The sequence below is a fragment of the Scatophagus argus genome, chromosome 22 (genome assembly GCF_020382885.2).
Source record: "Scatophagus argus isolate fScaArg1 chromosome 22, fScaArg1.pri, whole genome shotgun sequence".
NCBI classification, from domain to species: Eukaryota; Metazoa; Chordata; class Actinopteri; family Scatophagidae; genus Scatophagus; species Scatophagus argus.
Genome location: NC_058514.1, coordinates 15,322,683 through 15,338,433, shown reverse-complemented (window position 1 = coordinate 15,338,433; position 15,751 = coordinate 15,322,683). Strand labels below are relative to the sequence as shown.

The 15,751-nt window shown below is 42.1% G+C and overlaps 2 long non-coding RNA genes across 3 annotated transcripts in view; one reads left to right on the top strand and one right to left on the bottom strand.

The window, feature by feature from the left end:
* LOC124053412 overlaps positions 1-8,118 on the top strand; it is a 55,550-nt gene extending 47,432 nt beyond the window's left edge. Inside the window, exons 3-4 of one of the 2 annotated variants that reach the window (XR_006842145.1) lie at positions 3,869-3,979; positions 6,682-8,118. This is a non-coding gene — a long non-coding RNA (uncharacterized LOC124053412). Of the gene's footprint in view, positions 1-3,868; positions 4,497-6,681 lie in introns of those variants that run through there. The other variant, XR_006842144.1, reaches the window with a different exon arrangement.
* A 5,337-nt stretch (positions 8,119-13,455) lies between these two features.
* On the bottom strand, positions 13,456-15,486 carry LOC124053889. The gene is made up of 2 exons (XR_006842255.1): positions 15,424-15,486; positions 13,456-14,270 (listed from the first exon to the last, which is right to left on the bottom strand). It is a non-coding gene; the product is annotated as an uncharacterized LOC124053889 (long non-coding RNA).
* Positions 15,487-15,751: the final 265 nt, after the last annotated feature.

Here is a 15,751-nt window from a genome sequence, read left to right as displayed (position 1 = left end):
ATCAGCAACATTTCCATTAGCATAACTCTGCATGCTGGGGCTCATGCTCGCCTCCCTCTGGGCTTTTACTCTGCACGACCTCCGCCTGAAACGCACCACTGACGCACATTAACACACACAGGAACCTGAGGCTATACACACTGCGACAACATGAGCAGCTTTATGGTAATGTCACCACAGTGGTGGCCTGTCTCAGAGCTTGACATTTATCCATAATAGTGACAAAGGGCCCTATAGCCAAATGCAATGTGGGATGACAAACTGGGTCCAAGAGAAACTGTACCCAGAGACAAGCCATTGTGTTTGCTTGAAGACTTTGGATTGGTTGTTATGGTTTCTTTTGGTCTTGGGGGTATGATGCATTTTGGAGCGAGATTTTGATGCTACAATATAGAGCTGATCATACCAAGGGGTCAAATCTTCAACCCAAACATGATGCTTTAGATAGCACTGGTCTGTTGGCCTTTACAGGATGTATGCATGTCATTTTGAGATAACAGTATTGATCTGATTGGCCTGATGGGAAACTTATAATTATACATCAAGATATTAAAGTTAGATATGATATTGTTAAGTCTCGTTAGTATGTGGTATATGTTTAGCCTTGATTGTCAGTGGCTTTCTAGGGTTGTGGGGTGCATTATGTTCGGGCACAATGCATAGATATGATCGGGGGGGATGGGGGCAAAGTCAGACTTTTGAACATCCTACATATTGTGGCTTTAAGTACTTTACAGATAACAGTATGTGGTATATGCCACGTGAACAGTAGAATTGACTCATTACAGATGTAACTATACGAACTACATTACAAAATAATCTACCAGGAATATATGCTTATACAAGTTAATTCTCGATCATATAGTGTGGCACTGCAAAAAATAAGTTGCGCCAATTTGAAATACTTGCTGGAGTTGCTGGTTCTTGTGTTTTTTTCTGTGTTAGGACCCTAATGCCAACGCGGTGGTCTTAGTCAAAGATTAAGGGGATTGTGTTTTGTCATGTTGTGCTAATGTTGGCCTGAACGCAGCCTTAGTCATTGTTGCAAACACCAGCACATATTGGGTTAAATGCAAAAATAGTATTGCTGGCTACTGTGCAGTTTTGCCAAGTACTGCTGATTAGTCCATAGGAGGCCTGCATCATTTCCTGGGGGATGTTATCTTGTAGTGAAAGAGTGCATTGATTCAAACAGCCAAAGAGACATTTGAAGTCAGATAACAATTTGAGTTTGTGCGCTTTACACACGCACACACGCGTTACTTGAACAAGCACACATCCTCCCCCATGTTGCAGACACCTGTTGGTTGTGCCTGCTTTGATGAATGGTTGGGTTTGTCCCAACTTTCACTCTCCAGTCTCAGGAAATGAAAGGAAAAGAAATCATCCATGGCAACAGTATAGTAGTGTTCTTTATGGAATTGCTAGAGGATTGTATCATTTTTTTTAATCTATGATGAAAGTTCAGCAGTGACTGCTCTGTAATTCACTGTAAAAAGTCTTTAAGTATCCTCACATTTCTTTGTCAGCGTCAAGAAACTCTCATTTTCCTGGAACAGATTCATATGAATAATAACATGGCTCATGGGGGAGCGTTCTTGATGGGAAGGGAGTGTCAGCATCAGGTTGGCCAGAACTGATTATATTGGCTCTTTATGTGCATTGTACCATGCCACCAGGTTTCAAATTCTTGACAGCAGAGTCATACCAGCATGTATATAAAAATTTTCCAAATAATCCATGAGTTTCCAAAAAGTTTCAGCTCCTTAAACCTCCCTTATACACTGCTGTCTTATTTTGCTCATGAATAGTTAGCCCATATTCTGCCACCCTTCCCAAAGTGTCACCCTATGTAATTGTCTTGTTCACCTACATGGACGCACCGGCAGTGAGGTTGGTAGCCCTGAAGTGCTGGATGCGTCTGACAGGCAGCCTCCTAGAGGAGCGCTCCACTGGGAGAATTTAAAGGAGCTATGAAACAGAGGGTGATTAATGGTTTTTAATAGTGTGCATGCAACCAAGTCTTTCGTCTCTCTTCCAGGAACAATTGGAAGGTTGCATTCCACTGCATGAATGTGTGTACTTTCTTGAGGCAATACATGTTAAGTAATATTCATTGCCAGCAAAGATGAGAGCTATTCAAGGCATTTGTGCCAAAACTGGGATCCAGGGACCTCCAGTTCATGAGAAATAGTTTAATTTTTCTCTCATTTTACTCACTAGAAAAATCAAAGCCAAACATGTGATTACAGGTCCAATTGTCTTCATAACCCTCAAATGTAATTATCAATATTAACTTACTGCATTACCTCCACAGGTGGATTTCCTTGGGATGAAATCTTATCAAATTATGGTCTCAGATATCTTGTGTAACACGAAAAAGTTTGAGCTAACTAGATTTGTCACTCTACTCAGCCCTTGTTCAAGGGGATACAATGGTCCATTTCTATGATTCCCAGCACCTAATGTACACGTCTGGGAGCCTGGGAGCCTGGGAGCCTGGGAGCCTTGACAAACATTTTATGGTTTTAGATTTATAGCTGTTGGTCCATTTTAGAGTTATATTCCTTTCAATGAAATTCAGTCTTGCTCTAACATGTTTTGAATGCCAAGCCCCAAAGCAGCACAACACTTTTTGTCTGAGAAATGCTAGTGATACTATGGCTATTGTGCAAGATTTTTTAAAAAATTTTCATTAGAAAGGACTTTTTTGGTCATATTTATGGAATAATCCCATGGCAGCACTGATGACATCTGAGGAATTGCAAAGGGATTTGCTGTGGTGTGCTCCCAACTATGCATCTCATAGTCCCATAATGTTAAAGCCTACAGACACCGAGGCATATCAACATGCCCACATAACATTACAATAATCACCATTTGGAATAACCCAACATGCTATTAAGTTTGTATTCAACTCAGAAATTAGAACCTAACAAGGTGGGCTTAATAGCGTTGGGTGTTACTGAAGAAAACATTCTTTTTGATGGTTAAAATAATAAAGAATGATAAACTATATACTGTTAAGCAAGGTATTGTGAGGTAGTGCAATTTTATGTGAGGGAAACTGGAGAAGAAACTGAATGCTTAATTTCTTCCTACCATATGCTATTAATTTCACTGATGAAACTTTACGTGATGCAGACAGTATGAAGGATGGTGCATCCTTTTCTTTACCGTACCACAATCTGGTGGATGAAGTGAAATCCATATAATACCACTAACAAACCATGCCCACTGTCCACTTGTATCATTTCAAAAAATTTGCAATCTCTTCCAACTGTCACTACAATTGTGAGGTGACCTGGCTTCTACAGCTGCATTGACATAGCGGTCATCTTGTTCCTCAGTGAAACTTGTCGTGCTCGGACAACAGAATTTCCATTTTTATCAGGGACTCACCCACACACGCTCTCTTGCATGCAGATCTCCGTTTCTCACCTGAAGGTGTGTGATGATGCTGCCTGTGGCAGGTGGTTCAGGCAGTGGTGCTGCAGTGTGACTAATAGTTGTTGCTAAATGGTGTGAACAACCTGTACATATATTGGAATAATGCTGCTGCTGCTGCTCCCCCGCCTACACTCACCTTCCCCATCCCTCCATCCTTTTATTTATTCACTTCCATCATTTCCTCGAGGTCAACTATAGTGCTCATGAAAACTGTAGTCAGAGGGTAAAACGATGATTCACAGAAGGCAAAAAGTCACAGAAAGTAGACTTGTTATGAAAGGAGCTCGATGATCAGGGTAGTGGAGTATTGCACCATGACTCGGCAAAACTGGAATCAAAGGGCAAAAAAATTACTCTTATATAAACTTGCAATCATCATCATTTAACGTCATTTCTACGTCTCTCCTTTCTGACACAGAGGCAGTGTGGACGGATGGATGGATAGACTGGATAGACTGATGGACAGAGCGGCTGGGAGGATGACATCACCCTTGCCTCTAGGAGCCAGGGCCTGCCATTCATGCCAGCGGTGTGTGTGTATGTGTGTGTGTGTGTGTGTGTGTGTGTGTGTGTGTGTGTGTGGGAGCCTCTGTCTCTATGTGTCACTTCCTTGGAGAGAATAGAACAGGAAGCCGGAGTGAGAGCCGACAACAAGCAATGGCCTCACCTCCACAAGGAAGCCTTTCTCCCAAGAGAGCAAAAAAGAGGGGTGTGCGTGTGTGTGTGTGTGTGTGTGTGTGTGTGTGCGTGTGTGTGTGTGCGTGTGTGTACGTGCGTTCTTCACTCCATTCATACTTCAGGGGGCTGGTGTTGGTTCAGAGTTTGCGTAAGCCTCTACTGTTTCCATTTTCTTTTAGGTCAATCTGACTCTTTTAAAGCAGATGAACAAATTGTGATCACATTTTCTTGTAGACAGTGGTGTGCATGGACTCTTTAGGGACTGGGGCACCTTGGCAGGTGGGCATCCATCCCTCCATTCATGATCGATGTGGGTCAGCTCTGGTCCATTGGAATAATTTACAAAGAACTTTATGAAAGACTGATGAGAAAAGGACTGCTGAAAAAAATGAAAGTATGGGTGATGAACAAGAGGTCAAGAGAGTATGAGGATGTATATGGATAGAAGCAGAGAGGAGAAACTGAAGCTTGACTTCATCTAGTAAATATTTATTAAAGTCCATTGTGATTGGTGGTTTATCATTGTATGGATCTACTGTCTGTTAACAGTGACAACCAGAGGGACAGCTGTCTCATATGTATGCCCAATGCAGTATCGCCGCAGTGACAAACTTGGATTGATGGGATTCATGTACAGCATGATATATGTGCAAAAGAACTATATCACATGTAGAAATCTGAGGCTATGAAGAAGACGCTGAAGCTCTGGTTAGACTGCGAGAACAGCAAAACAGAGGTCTTCCATTGCACGATTTTTGTGTGTAAATCAACTCTGCGTGACAGACTGTGTCTAATGCAACAACGCACCTCAGTGTGCCGGCTGCATGGCTACTTCCCTGAAAGTGACAAGTTGGACAGTTGGATTTGTCATGTCTTTTCAGTTGTGCTCGCTACCTTACTAAACAGTAGAACCTTACTGAAGTTGCAACAAGTAGATCCATGAATACTGAATTCAGTGTGAGCTCCTGTTGGATTTCTGGATTGGACTGGACGCAGCGTACCCTACACTGGTAAATAGGGCTGTCAAGATTTTGACTCCACTTATGTGAGAGTTGGTGCTTGACTCGGAACAAGCATGAAAACAAAGCACAGGCGCAGAATGCATGCAAAAAATTAGGATTCCTCCAAACATTGCTTATTGACTCGTGGATTGTGTTTATAAAACTTTAAAAAATTGATTGAACACACACAGCATAACGTGTCAAATCTTCCTAATACAGAAGAATGTGTGTGACAGCTTAACTTTATATTCACGCCTCTATTTGCCGCTGCTGTACAACTGACCCTGACCTTTGACCTCCATAAACTAAGGGCAGTATAGATGAGAGTGTCCCCTCTGTGAATACACGAGCAGTTGAATCACCATAGTAACCATCTCACAGGGTGGCATGAGAGCTTCTAAATGTGATGCTGCCCTCTTGTGCCGATAAGTGGAATTACAGGGTTCAGGGAGCGTGTTAAACCACATATGACAGCATGACCAAATATTTTGTCATGAGTCTAAGTGCATCTCGGTGTGAGGTCGTATCTGCTTCATTGGTTTGAAATGCTGTCCAGCTCCCTCCACTGCCTCCGCTCTCCTTAGCCAACAGTAGGGTGTCATTAAATCCTTTAATGACGATCTAACCTGGACGTGCTGGTTGTTGCCTCCTCCAACACTTCTGCCATTACAGGTCACCTGACACTCACTTTTCAAACACCTGTAAGGGCCACTGGGACAATGCAGCATTTTACCGTGGCCTTGTTGTCTTGACGACCTGGACGATTACATAATTGCTGAGCGCCAGTTCCCACAAACGGCTGCCTACAGAGGTCTGTGTGCTGTGACACAAGACACCACGCACACATTGTCACTGTTTGTGCACGCCTGTGGCTGGAGCTGCTCTTCTTAGAGTGTGTCACAGTGGAACCAGAGATATAAACACAGCAAAACAATGCAGCTGCTTTTAACCAGCCATTTAATCTGAAAGCGAGTGATGAGAATTTGCCAGCTGGGTGGTACAAATTGCCCCCAGTGCAAGTGTACTCAACATTTGCCTGATCCTACTGGATGAATCAGAGTTATTTTAAGGCTTTTTCCACTGAAAAGTCATCATCTTTGATGATTTTCTGTAGCTTGACAGGCACTGCATTTTTATGAATTTAACTAAAACATTATGTTAACTCTTTATATGTTTTAATCAGCTTCTTTGCTCAAAAAATCCCTGTTACTTTTACACTCACACTGCATAGACCAGTGTAAACATGAAACCCCAGTCACTTTTGATGCAGCGGTTGGCTAGAATTTTGTGGTTTAAATTCGTCTTTCCTCATACACATGTGGGAATGGGAGTGTCGAGGCAAGGTGTGTCACTGTTACATGCACATGACTGTGCACCTTATACCTGCATGACAGGTACAATCAGTTCCATTCAATGAGGCAGCTTTAGCTTTAACTCTGCGGATGAGCTCAGGGATGTGTGCAGTACAGTCATGAGTGCGCATACATTCATTTTATTCACAGGAGCTTTTTTAACCGATTGTCATGCGATTCTCCTATATTCTTCCTTGCAGGATAAGTAGCAACAAGGATGAGGCTGTGAGTACCCGAACATGGTTTAGAATAAAGTAAGTATTCATTATTATACTCTGAATGTCTAAAAGAACACAGTGTGTCAGTATGTAGCTGACACGACAGCTCCTGTGAATTTCTCCAACACAGGCGTAGCTGTTATTTGCTGTCAGCCTTGTTTGTTGTGATGTCTGTTCTGTTTGAATTTCTCTCTGCTGCTGGAGGCCAATTTTCAAGCACTAGTCGTCCATGTCACCGTGTTGCCATGACAACTCCATTCATGTTTAAGACAGACTTCGTCCAAATGAGAAGCGTCGACCCGTTTCTTCTCCTGTGACACAACAGCTCATCAACTGACAGACTGACACATGGACGCAGTGCAGTTGAAATGAGCGCAACTGAATTAACTTTACTACCAATGTTATGTGTATTTTGTATCATATTGTTTATAAAGGTAAGTTTATTATCAGGAGAGTCAGAATTCATCTAAATGATACTGAAATGCTTACTTTTTTCATATGATGACTTTATCAAAGTTGAGTGAGGATTCAACTGCATGCCACCTCAAATAAAGTAAAAAACCCTCAATAGTGTGTTCGGTTCATCTCACCGCTGCAGCTGTGGTCCAACACCTAAAACATCTTCCCCCAGAAGCTGGTTTCACATGGTGGTTTAGATGTGTGTTCCCGTTGTCTAGCACCATTTGAAATCAGTGTTCTTGGGGACAGGAGGACAGCTCTGGCAGTGAGTGAGCCTCAGGAGGACAATCACAGGACATCCTTCCCTCCTCCGCTTTCCCCACTCAAAGATAACTGATTTCCTCTGGTGCTTAGAGCCCGCTGCAGCCTTCTAGCACCATTTGAAATCGGTTATAAAAATGTGGATCAATGCATTTGTGAGTCTTCAGCAAAACGCAAGATAAGGAGAAGAAGGTGACGACTGGCTCTACATTCCTTGACTGAAGCTTGAAGAGCTCAGTTTGTTACTTGTGGATTTTGTTTTTTTTTAACTTACTCAATTCATGGATAACAACTTGATGTTAACTCTAATAAATGTATTACTTGTGCCGAATAAAATAAAGTTTATTATTTGTGTCATTTACACCGTCAGCAACCAGTCGATTTTGCTGCAGTTCCTACTGACCACCACTAGATGTTGATAGAATGGTTTGAGGTGAGCGAGGTGTAACACAGCACAGTAGGGCAGAATTACAAAAAATCACATGCTGGTTTAATTTAAACACTCTTTCAAATATTTTAGACACAAATGGGAGGTTGGATATCGGAGTATAGTTTGCTAAGATGTCTGGGTCAAGTGAAAAAGGCTCGATAACAGCAGTCTTAAACGCCTGTGGTACATAACCTGTTGTTAAAGACAAGTTGATCTGATCTAAGAAGGAAAGGCCAATCAAGGGAAAGACGCCCTTGAGGAGCTTAGTTGGGATGGGGTCTAAGAGACGTGTAGTTGGGTTAGATTTGTTAATGCTGGAGGTCAGCTCAGGGAGGTCTATGGGCAGGAAGCTGTCCAGAGATGGAGTAGGACTAAAAGAGGTTTCTGGCAGTATATCGGCTATTCTGGGGAGATCTTTATTGATTTTTTTCTCTAATGTTATTGATTTTATTGGTGAAGAAACTCATGAAGTCTTCACTGCTAAGAGCTGCAGGAATACAAGGCTCAACAGAGCTGTGACTCTTTGTCAGCCTGGCTACAGTGTTAAAGAGAAAACGTGGGTTGTTCTTGTTTTGCTCTATTAATGATGAATAATAAGCTGTTCTGGCTTTACGAAGGGCCTTTTTGTATGCCAATAGACAATCTTTCCAGACCCTCTGGGATTCAACTGATTTGGAGGAGTCCCACTTCCTCTCCATTCATCTTGATGTTTGCTTCAGTGTTCGTATATTTGAATTATACCAAGGAGCTAGCCTCCTATGATTTTTAACCTTCTTTCTCAGTGGAGCAACCATAACTAAAACTGTGTGTAACACGACTGCAGTGTTGACAAGGCAATCAATTACTGCAGGAGTAACATTTAAATCAGTAAGCTCTGTTGTACTGGTACATGGTGCTGAAGGGAGCTGTGATGGGATTGTATCCCTAAATCTGTCTACAGTATTCTCAGAGAGGCATCTGGTATAGTAGACCTTTTTGTTGTGTGCAGTAAAGTCTGTAAGAGTTAGCTCAAAAGTTAGAAGGGAACGGTCTGAAAGGAGAGGGTTTTGAGGGACAACTAACAGGTTCTTAGTTTCTAGGCCATAGGTGAGAACCAGATCCAGGGTGTGATTATGACAGTGTGTTGGTTAATTTACTGTCTGAAGGAAACCAATTTCAATTTCAGTTCAATTCAGTTTATTTATATAGTGCCAGTTCACAACAAAAGTCATCTCATGACACTTTCCAATTAGAACAGGCCTAGACCAAACGCTTTAATTAAATTGTAATACAGAGAACCCAACATTCCCCCTTGAGCAAGCACTTGGCGACAGTGGCGAGGAAAAACTGCCTTTTAGAAGGCAGAAACCTCGGAGCAGACCCCGGCTCAAGATGGGCGGCCATCTGCCTTGACCGGTTGGGTTGAGAGAGAGAGAGAGAGAGAGAGAGAGAGAGAGAGAGAGAGAGAGAGAGAGAGAGATAGGCAGACAAGGAGAGAGACAGAGAGGGGGGAGCGTGAAAGAAGGAGCACACAAGCAGAGATGCATAGCAGCAGTAATAATATTAGAAATATTGGAACTGTAGATAATGATAATAGAGTATACAGGAGGTACTATGGTGATTATGATAGCAGTATTAGTAACAGTAATAAAGCACAAGGACTCCAGGGAAGAAGTTGAGTTAGTAATATGCATTAATGGGACATAGATGTGTGCAGAAGGAGAGGGAGAGGAAGAAAGAGCTCAGTGTGTCACGGGAGGACCCCCGGCAGTCTAAGTCTATAGCAGCATAACTAGGGGCCGGCCTACGCCAGCCCTAACTATAAGCTTTATCAAACAGGAAAGTTTTTAGTCTACTCTTAAATGTAGAGAGGATGTCCACCCATAACAATTACTTTATTAGTTTTCAGGATGAGATTTGATAGGAACTATAAGCCAGGAGTGCGGTACACTACAGCAATAAAAATTAGTTGTACTGTTTTCCAGGTAGGGTGTGAGAGACTAAGAATAAGGCTTTCAAATGAATGGTAGTTGACTCTGGGCTTTGGATTGAATGATAGGTTTGGGTCAAAAATGGCTGCAACTCCACCTCCTCGGCCGGTGTCTCGAGGAATGTGAGTATTAATATGACTGGGGAGAGTGGATTCATTTAAGCTGACATATTCTTCTGGGCGAAGCCAGGTTTCAGTTAAACAAAATAAATCTATATATAGTCCAATATTAACTCATTCACTAGTACAGCTTTAGATGAGAGAAATCTAACATTTAACAGTCCACATTTAATTCTCCTATTTGTTGTAGCTGTGGAGGTGTTGGTGTTTGTCTTTATAAGATTATTGTGTACAACTCCTCTTCTTCGGGTCGGGTGTCATTACCGCCGACATGTATTACTATTTTACTGTATTTACGCTTATCCTTAGCCAGCAGGTTTAGATAAGACTCAATGTCACCCGTCGGCCCCAGGAATGCATTTGACTATGGTCGCTGGTGTCGCTAACTTCACGTTTCTGACTACAGAGCTGCCAATCACCAGAGTTGGTTTCTCAGCGGGTGTGTCGCTGAGTGGGGAGAACTTGTTGGAAACGTGAACTGGTTGGGGGTGAACCGTGGGCTTGTGCTTAGGACTATGCTTCCTCCGTACAGTCACCCAGCCTCCCTGGTTTCCCAGCTGCTCGGGAGCTACCGGGGGCAGGCTACGAGCTACACTAGATCGGTCCGCACCGGCTAATGGGGGCTGACTAACAACAGTAGCCAAAGACTTTGTTTTCATGGTGCGGAGCCACGTTTCTAATTCACTAAGCCTCGCCTCCAGCGCTACAAGTAAACTACATTTATTCCATTTACCATTTTCACTAAAGGAGGCAGAGGAATAGCTAAACATGTGACACACCAAGCAGGAGAGAGCAGGATAGCGAGAGGGAGATAGAGAAGCTGTAGCTGTAGCTCAGACACAGAATCTAACAGTGAGTTAAAGGCTGACTTAAGACCGTCAGAGTCAACATCCATTTGAATGTTAAAGTCACCCACTATAATGACTGATAATGATCTAATAATGGCTCTAATAATGATAATGAGCTGACTATAATGATCTGTACTGAGCACTAAACTGGATAAGAAGTCTGAAAACCGGAGTGACCGGAGAAAACCTATGCTGACACAGCACAAACACGCGGTGGCTGTCAGTACTAACCACTGATCCACTGTGCTGCCCTCTAAAGTGAGACTATGTAACTTTTCAAAGAACAACACATTTTTCCTCTTGCAAATGAAAAGGCAAATTCATAAGAAATAAAACCCTTCACTACTGTGGGGTTCTTGCTCAGTGTTTGACCAGTGGCTTATATAGCTTATATAGCTGTTAGTTAATGTTAGCAAATATTGGACGGATATTGCTGTGCTAATGACATTACTGAGTATTTTAATTGTTGACTTCTCTCTTTTTATGCTACTTTTATGCTGTTTTGTCCTGTATCGTCATTTTATGATTGCCACTGGTTTTGGCCAGAATGACTACTGTAAAGCAAATGTTACATAGTCTCACCATAACTCAGTATGCTTAAAACAAAGTGCCTCTCTGATTTTGACATGTAGGATTTGAATTACCTCTTTCAGTTTCCGTCTTCACACAACTACTTCCATCATTTTTGTGTGTTTGCATGGACAACCGAGTGGAGCAGGCACGTGCAGATAAGGGGGGCTACAGGGGCTCAGGCACCTGCCCTTTTCCTGATGGACATTCAAAGTGCCCTTTTGACAGGGCTGTTTTTTTTTTGTTTGTTTTTTTTTTTATTATTATTATTTTTTTAATAAATAAATGAGTTCCAACAGCTAAGTTCTCCACAATGTCTCCTAAATCATATGCGAAGTTATACATTTGGGGGGAAAAACGTTTTACACCTAAATACCTTGCAGCCACGATTCATGACGTCACATGGTCAGCGAACCCATCGAAAGCGTGTGCACGCGGCCATCAAGTGAGACGATGCAAGAAGGAGAGGCGCGTGGTAAGGTCGCAGTGAATCAGTGTTCATTCCTTTTCTGACCATTCATGTTGTATGATTCGTGAAAGGACAAGTTAATACATTGTTTAGGGCTGTTTTTTGCGTTGGGTTGTGTAATGTAGAGCAACCTCATCGAGAAATTAAGTTGTTATTGAAATTCAGTTTTAAATAAAGTTCAATTGCTTGAAATGTTTTGTGCCCTTTTTTATAAACTGAGCCCCTGCCCCACCAGAGGTCTCTGCACGTCCCTGCATAGGAAGAAGCTTGATCTGTTGATGCATGAGCCACACTGATATGTATGTGTGTGTCATGTTAATTATGAAACATTCTGGGGAAGTGTGTCACACACACACACACACACAGAGCTCATGGGGCAGAAATGGCTGCCTACAAAAGCAATTTCATTATTTTTCACAACAAATGCAAAAGGAATAAAAAAAACAAAAAGTGATCTGATCTGTGATCTGTTTCATGATCAATGACTGGGTCCATTATTCTGACAGTGAAGTGGTTTTACCGTCTTTATTTTTGTATTAATGCGGCCTTTTGGTTGGCTCACTTACCTTATTTGTGCATCAGAACAAATAAGGTGTGAAAGAAAACATTAGAGCAGCTAAATCAGAGTTTGCCAGTTTATGTTAGCAACTACACAAGAATCATGCAATTAAGACCTCTTTATAGCATCAGAACAGAGCGACCGACGCATGAATCAAATTGCTGTTGTTGTTGTTCCATCATTACACTTCTAACATCTAGAATGAACACATTACAGCCTGTCTGTGAGTGTGCAACAGCAGGCCTGGGGTCATTTTATGGCCTACATCTCTATACATACATACAGACTACCTTGTACCTATTTTAATTAGTTCGGTCCATAACAAACACATGGTACCGAGAAGAGAATCAGGCCTTGGAGCTCACTTCAGAGGAATGTTGTTGGCTACACATAGAAATGAGATGCTATATTATGTTGTACCCTTGTTTAGTGTTAAAGGATAAGTTCAGATATTCTCAAGGCTATCTTGGCACAACATTAACATGCCCGTATGTACTTTGGCAGAGCTACTGGGTCCTGTAGTCGTTCTTCTTCTCCGCACTGGCTGCAAAGCACACCCTTCCCAGTGCAGCACCAGTGTAAGAAATGAGACAAAATCCACAGTCCTTCTGTCCAAAAGGTGTCCAGCCAGAGGAAATTTGAGGTATCAACAGTGTGAGATGGCCAAACAAGGTCACATTAGTCTTCTTCATGCAAAATCCCCTGAGGAGGAGGAGGATTTTTTTTGAAAAACGGTGCTGCACATGCCACGTGTTATGCCATTACACATTTTATGCCATTTTAAAATCATACAGAAAATAATTTTAATTATCAGCTCCCAACTTCTAAATAATGTAAATACTATGAACAGGAATTATGAAATTTCTGAAAACCCTGATGAATCCATTTTGAAGTAAATTTATTGTGAAAAGGCTGAAAAGCCTGTATTACTCATGCTAATTAAACCTGAAGTCGATGGATGTTAAGCTGCGTTGTCGATGCACAGCTCTGGAAGCCATCTACAGGTTCAGCTTCAAGTGAGTGTTTCACACATTAGACACTTTGTTCAAGAATAAAACCTCTTTGCAATCATTGGGACAACACTTCTTATTTTACTACTTAAAATGCAGAACATTCCTGAAACTGACAGTCTTACATCCATTTTAATCATTTCTTTTTAATTTGTTGTCAGATTTATCAGAAATTATGAATTATGAATATGTCTAAAAGTAACGCCTGCACGCTATACTTTACAATAATGCATTATCTGTCACCACCTATCTGTTGCATGGTTGTTCAAGGGGCAATTTAGAGTCACCAATTAACCTGCATGTCTTTGGACTGTGGGAGGAAGCTGGAGCACCCAGAGGAAACCCACGCAGACACGGGGAGAACATGCAAACTCCTCACAGGAAGTCCCGGGCCTTCACAGGAAGACCCTGGCCTTGCTGTGAGGTGACTGCGCTAACCACTGCACCACCGTGCTGCCCTGAACTAGATTATACACTACAGTCTTCTATCTTATTTATGAGCTGTGTGGTAACAGGTAAAATTAAATGCTGTTAAAACACCAGGCCGGAAACTATCAAGTAATATTAATCTCAAGCCCACGTGATTACGACACCTCCCTCAAGCGGGCAAGGAAAAACTCCCAAACTGACCCCTTTAACGGGAGAGTCTGGAAGAAACCTTGGGAAGGCTCGCACAAGAGGAAACCCCCTTCCAGGGACTGTTTAGTGTCGATGGGCCAAAAAGACAAGCCTGGTGCTGCTAATTAAGTCAATGCAGGCGTTACCGTTTATCTCCCGGTGTTCGTTGCTCCTTCTTCTGTGCTTCCCTGCAGTCCATTTCTGGTCCTTCCTTCGCGTAGCTCTCAGGTGAAGAGCGGCTGATGTTACAGCGATGGCCTGGGATCATGCAGAGACAAACATGATTACTGTAAAGAGGCACCAATGTGAAAAAGCAGCAGTGTAGTAGGGATTTTGGAGACTAGAATGATGTTTTTTCTGAGGCCCTTTATATGTTCAAAGCCCATGTTTAGATAGGCCTCCCAAGTTTCAAAGGTATGTGTGATATAGGAAGGAGGTCTCTCTTCCCCTTCTCTTTGTTTATTGGAAGGGTCCATGTCTAGATGAATGCTCCCCTTTTCTTGTAAACAACCAACCTATAAAAGCAGAGGGTTAGAGATGATTCAGGAGTGTGGTTGTATTGGCCTGAATCCACTCACATGCATGTAATTGATGCTGGACTGCTTTGTAATAAACCTTTTTATGCAAGCAAGACAGCGCAGCTCTCTTTCAACATCTTCACATCATCGTTATCCAACATACGACAGCGGCAATCTGAAAACCTCACAGCAGCATCTGCCTTATACTTACACTTGTCTGGTATGAGCTAATAAAATATGATGTTTAGTCAGGAAAACTTGTCACTGTTTGTGTCAAATTTTAAACCATTAACTCCACTATTTTAAGCTACAACCTGCTCCATTTGAAGATGATTATTACGGGAGGTGGACATCAGCAGGCTGTGGTGTTTGCTACAGGCCTTTATTAGGACTGAAGGCAGCCTGTAATAGCAGCAGGGGAGTTGTGCCCTGCTGCCAATAATTAAAAACACTTAATATCCATCTTGGTGGGTGCCCGAAGAAGTAATTTCCATAATGCGGCCTGGTGGCATCCTCATTTAGACCCTCCATCCCTTCAATTGCCAACTTCTCTCAATCTCTACATCAAGCTTACCATGAATAACTTTTAAGCCTCATGTCAAAGAAGAAAAAACCCTGACACAATCACCAGGGTTATTTCATAAAAGTTTGGAAAATGTCCTCCAGGACCACAGAAGATGTTATACATCAGTGCGCCTCATACTGAGTAAAACTGAGCTTAATGAGTCAAGCTGTCTGTGAGTGTTCAGGGTCAATTCATCTTGCTAAGTTCTTGCTAATGATAAATAAATGTAAATAAATTCTTGCTAATGATGAAACACCTAAAGACACTAAGAAGTGAACTGATTGAGAATCAGCCGATCCTGAGAGTGAGTTGCCATAGATGAGCCTACCTGTATGTGTTTGTCCACCTGCATCCCAGCTCATCTTCATCCTCTTCCACTATGTGGAGCTGCAGTCTGGACTTCTTTAGAGATGCTGCTGGAGTGTCCTCAGAGTATCGCAGTATTTTCCCATCTGTTGGACATATGTACTCAAAGATAAAGAGACAGAATTGATTGCTTGTTGCATCTTATGTTCATATCACATAACAATTTCGGCTAAACTGATTTAAAACAAATTAATCTCAAGTGTGAGTGCTGGCAAACTGTCTATGTTCCATCCAGGTTCTTCTGTTTCCTTTTCCTCTTCCTCGTCGTGTCTGGAGATGAGCAGTCTGGA